The sequence below is a fragment of the Watersipora subatra genome, chromosome 5, assembly GCF_963576615.1.
Source record: "Watersipora subatra chromosome 5, tzWatSuba1.1, whole genome shotgun sequence".
Lineage (NCBI taxonomy): Eukaryota > Metazoa > Bryozoa > Gymnolaemata > Cheilostomatida > Watersiporidae > Watersipora > Watersipora subatra.
The window spans coordinates 40,190,399-40,195,266 of record NC_088712.1 but is presented as its reverse complement, the minus strand read 5'-3'; the positions used below and the strand labels follow the sequence as shown (position 1 = coordinate 40,195,266).

The 4,868-nt window shown below is 34.5% G+C and overlaps 1 pseudogene; it reads left to right on the top strand.

The window, feature by feature from the left end:
- The first annotated feature begins 356 nt into the window (after window positions 1-356).
- LOC137397358 (piggyBac transposable element-derived protein 3-like) lies at window positions 357-1,742 on the top strand (annotated as a pseudogene).
- The last annotated feature ends 3,126 nt before the right edge of the window (window positions 1,743-4,868 follow it).

Here is a 4,868-nt window from a genome sequence, read left to right as displayed (position 1 = left end):
ATTTTAGGACTACCAAGGAAAAGACCATCAGGAAATTTAACTGACATTGATGCCATTAATGTATTAAAACGACTTGACAACTCTGACCTAGACTTATGTTCAGATGACAGTGATGCAGATGTAGATTATGACCCTAACAGTGCATCCCTATTGAGTCATTCCGAAGAATCAGATGATGATGTTGAGCCACCACCATCAAAAAGGAGCAAAAAACTTCAAAAAAAGCATGCTCATTCCGCAAAAGTGATAGTTTTGTCAGCAAGTTCAAAGTATTACATCAAACTGCTGAGATGGATGATTGTGAAAACCCAGTAGAAGCCATTGGCAAGTATTTTTCTAGTAAAATATTTGAGTCAATGGCGGATTTAACCAATCGCTATCATACTCAGCATTCAGGTAAATCTCTGAAGGTTACGCCTGCTGAGATCAAAACATTTTTTGGGATCAGCCTGTTAATCGGATGCACCGGCATGAAGCGCCTCAGGATGTATTGGGAGAAGAAAACCAAAGTGCCTATTGTTGCAAATGCGATGACTAAAAATCGTTTTTTTAAGATACAGAACAACTTGAAAGTTGTAGATAATGTGCTCATAAGTGAAAAAGCTAAAAAAGAGGACACGTTGTGGAAAGTTACACCATTAGTGGAGCATATCAGAAAGATCTGCACTGAATTATCACGAGAAAGTTTCTTAAGCATTGACGAGCAGATGATTTCGTTCACAGGCAGGTGTCCCGCACGGCAGTATTTTCCAAGGAAACCAAACCCCACAGGTTTAAAAGCTTTGTTTTGGCGGGTTCAAGTAGACTAGTTTATGATTTTGAAATTTATAAAGGAGAAGGAACATTTGCTAAATTCAAGTTAAAGGATGGATCAGGAGGGCAAGGAGTAGGAGCGGTGCTTCATTTAACAAACGATTTAGGGCCGGGCAAGCATGTGTTCTGTGACAGGTTTTTTACAACAATTTTACTGATTGAGCATTTAGCTAAGCGAAGTATCTCTCTTACTGGAACGATAAGTGCTAAATATGTGCCAGTGCAGTTCTCTTCTGACAAGGTCATGAAATCAAAAGGAAGGGGTACAATGGAGCAATTTGTTACAGTGAGTAGAGGGAATGAACCAATTAGCATCGTAAAATGGTTCGACACAAAAAGCATTTTAATGGCGTCTTCTTTGCATGGATTGCATTCTGTTGAAGATTGTAAAAGATGGTTTAAGCAAAAAAAGCAATTCATTACTGTACCCAGACCAGCGGTTTTTCAAAAATACAATTTATCGATGGGTGGTGTTGATCTTTGTGACCAAGCCATTTCTTACCACAGAGTAACAGCAAGATCAAAACGATGGCCCATTCGAGTGATAAATCATCTTCTAGACTTAGCAGTTAACAACTGCTGGCTTACTCAGAGACAATCTAACTCGTCAAACAAACTCATGCAGTTATTTGACTATCGTTTCATTATGGGAGAACAAATAATAGCATCAGCAGCAAAGGAAGCTGATAGTGATTACACGATAGATGACGAGCTACAAACTACCAGAAAATAGTTCCACTTCCAATGGCGTACAATCGGGAAAAGGGAGCAAAACATTTACCAGAAGCAGTGAAACTGAATAATAGTGCTCGTTGTAGACGAGAAGGTTGCTTGAACAAAACTAGCATACGCTGCACAAAATGCAATGTTTTTTGTGTATCAATGCAAGCAGAAATTGCTTCATGTTATTTAATAAAAGTACCTGCTAGCTTTGCTTACAATTCTAAATGGTTGATTGCTGCTTTAGGCCTTTATGCTTAGTTTTAATGTTGCATCTATAACAAGTGTTTTAGACCACTTTTATAGTCACCAAGTTCCAGTGTCCTCTACAGGGGACAGTCAGTAGTGCTGCCGATAATATACATTTAGAAAGAAAACTTGGTTTTATGTGGTATTCTGTCCAATTTTGTCATAGAAACATAATTGCAAGTTTAAAATATACACTCAAAATCTGTTGGGTCTCAAAGGGATATAACTAAAAATAAGATTGTTATATTGAATAACCCACTTTTCTGGGCAATACTGTGCAAGATAAATTAACAATTATCTATCTTTCTTATTTGGCTTTCTGATTATCTACCTTTCTCACCAGTGGTAGAGTGAGTAAACATGCATGACTCATCTCAGACCACAAAGTTTTTAGCTAAAAAAGCGGGTTGATTCATCATTGACTGAAATTTTCCTTTTTTCACAATTATTGTGCAAATAAGAAATGAAACAGTTTTACACTTTATTACAATTTATCAAAGATAGACGTATTGACTGAAAAGGTTTGACCTTGGCAGCAAGAGAATATGAAGCCATTCACACTGCTAGCTCAAAATTTGAGACGGACTGACACATACAAATAGTTGCCCATTTAAATATTTTTGCTAGATGTTTCATGTACATGTAACAGATTGGCAGCACATTTCATGGTAAATTGTTAACTACTTACTGTTTATAATTAAAATTAAAACATAAAAATTTATGTCAAGTATGTTTCTTTATTACTTTTGGCCAATTAAATAGTATGTATTATATTTATTATCCATGAGCCTTTTTAATTGACAAATGAAGAATAATTAATGTTTGTTTGAGGAAGTCAATGATCCTCGTTGAATATGTGGAAAATTTTTTTGTAGTTCTTTATATATGAAAGTAGCGTCATGTGAGATTGATGTCAATGCACTCACCAATTCGTTATTAATATACATATTAATTTACCTTGTTATCGATGTTAACGTCTCAGAATATGAATAGAAAAAAATAAATATGAAAAAACAAATAGAATAACAAATATGGATACCAATTTCTTTTACTTTCGAGTCACAGTAGCAGTAATTTTAAATGTGAAAATTTTTGCAAAATCACATAATTTTTGAGGTGCTGATAATGAATGAAATTAATGTGATCAAAAAAACTTTGATTAATGTCAAGCTCCAAACCGTGGCATTCAGTTCTTTAAAGATGTGGTTGCGTCAAATTTGAGTTGATCTTAAGAGAAAGCATTTTTTTATCTATCAGTTGATATGTTGTTTGTTGTGTTAGGCAATCTCATTGCCAAGATATTTGAAGATTAAAATCAAAAAATTCTGATCGCGGTAAAAATGCTCAGGCCAAAAAAACATGCCCAGACTTGCCCAAAATGATGTCACGCGTGATTTATCTGTCAATATATTTCGTATTCACATCGGCTATTTGCGATAAAAGTCTAGTCCTACGCGGCTCTATTGGCATATATTTTGTATTTGCTCATGTTGGTTAGAATAAAATTTTAAACCCCGCTACAGATACATTATTATGAATGTTTCAAAGGCCTCAAATAACGAAAATTGAAAATTGGTTTTACTCACTATCTCCAAATTCTGTGTAAGCATTTGAGTACCGATTACCAATTCTACCGGTCTACGGTAATTCTGTCAAGCAAACTATGTAGAATAAGGTCTTTTTATCAGCGCAGTTTTGCCACTACCTACACTAACAGCCTCTCAAAAGCCCCGCCCACATTATGCCCATCGCCTATCCTTGGGGTGGGGCTGTATATCATTGCCCACACCAAAAACTAGTTTCTTACTAACATGAGTAAAATAAGCAAGCCGCGTCTTTAAAAAGATTATACATAGGGATAAAGTTTTAAGAATGAAAAATCTGCTGCAAACTGGATTTCAACTCACATTTTCCAGCTCTGCGGACATCTATATACCATATCCAATTCACTACAATATTCTGCAAATCATTTTTTGTATTATCTTCAACAATATAATTTTATTATATAATTTTTACAAGCAAAAAGATTTTCATCTCGGCATAAAGCTTTTATAAAAAATATCGAGTCATGGCCACTTACATAGTTTTAGCTGATAAAATAAGACAAATTCATCTAATGCAGAAACTCAAACAAAACATCATGGTTTATGCAACACACATTCAAGTCTCTCTTTCCCATTTATGGCAATTTCCACACTGACAAAGCTGCTTCGGCGGGTGGGACCACATAAACGTCCTGCAATCAGTAAAACAAATGCAATAAATATATGTCATTCATAGATATGTCATTCTAAAGCGTATCTACTGAAAGCTTTCAAATTGGGAGTTTAATAGATTGCGAGTGTAATTTTAAAAACGAATAAATGTTTAACAAAGGCACAAGTACGCCAAGCCAACGATTCAAAGCTTTGGTTCTGGAAGTTAAAGATTTGCATTGATCAATCGATTTTCTTCACTTTCTACAAGTGAAAAGTGAATGTCTAAAGTCAAATCATAAATCTAATTTACTAAATAAAACTGCCACAGAAAATTTGAAGCAAATGTAGCTAGGTGAACCGATAAAAAAATATAAAACGATGATTAGTGATTGCAAAAAGTTATAATTTTATTAATTAATACATGTATTAATGAGTACTAAGATATTACCTTTAGTATATTCATCAATTTAAGCCATTGTATTGCTAGAAGTTAAAGATTAAAAAGAAGCCATCAAGAACTCACTGTACATACGTATCTCGCACGCGCAGGAAATTACATTTTAGCCTCAAACAGGGAAATATAATCTGAATGTATAAACTCAACAGGAAACTCTATAGGAGACTCAAAGTAAAAAAAAATTGATCTCCATTTTCTAATCTTCCTCTGTAGAACTTTAACTACCTGATGCCAAGAAAACTCGGAGTCACCTTCGCAGTAACTTCACAGCAATTTTTACAATTATGTTGTTCGCCAATAAAACATGTCGATCGAGTAATTCATTAAAGTAGCGATGTTAATTAATTTAGTAAATATCGATGTCTATGCGATTTAATAATAGAGTAAAATCCCTAAATTTGAGATCACAGACAACGTGTTTTACGAGTGAT